The 456-nt window shown below is 44.3% G+C and overlaps 1 protein-coding gene across 1 annotated transcript in view; it reads left to right on the top strand.

Annotated features, from left to right (window-relative positions):
* The first annotated feature begins 385 nt into the window (after window positions 1-385).
* The window catches only part of LOC139401014 (protein S100-A5-like), a 2,923-nt gene continuing 2,852 nt past the window's right edge, over window positions 386-456 (top strand). The window contains exon 1 of the mRNA XM_071145539.1: window positions 386-453. The gene's annotated coding sequence lies outside the window, so the exon portion shown is untranslated. The remainder of the gene's footprint in view (window positions 454-456) is intronic.

Below are 456 nucleotides of genomic sequence, written 5' to 3'. Positions count from 1 at the left end.
ACCCCAGGTTTGTGGAAGGCAACATGGAGGGCGACAACATGTTGGAGTGTTATAACATAGAAGGTTACCACAGCTGGGGCCTGGCCTATTACACAAGGCCTGGCCTATTAAACAAGCAAACACATGCCAAATACAATTAAGGAATAAGCTTCTCTATTCACACCCTCAAAACAAGATTGAACATAATATTGACCTTTAAAACATGAATTAATGCAAATGATAGCATTGGCACATGACCATTTGAGATCAAGTCTGATGGAGCAGGTTTGGGTGGAGCTGACCTCATTTCAGGGCGTCAATGGCTGCTTGTGGGCTGATCATGTGTCTGCTCTGCTTGAGGGGGTGTTTTTCACTTTAAGAGGAAACTTTTCTTTCTCTCTGTCTCACATCAGTCTCACATCAGGACCCAGCCGGTCAGCTACACATATCATAGATCTTATCTTCTGCTCTGAGGTG

This window comes from Oncorhynchus clarkii, unplaced genomic scaffold, assembly GCF_045791955.1.
Source record: "Oncorhynchus clarkii lewisi isolate Uvic-CL-2024 unplaced genomic scaffold, UVic_Ocla_1.0 unplaced_contig_3104_pilon_pilon, whole genome shotgun sequence".
Classification (NCBI taxonomy): Eukaryota; Metazoa; Chordata; class Actinopteri; order Salmoniformes; family Salmonidae; genus Oncorhynchus; species Oncorhynchus clarkii.
Note: the sequence above shows the minus strand (reverse complement) of the source record. Positions and strands in the feature narration are given on the sequence as shown.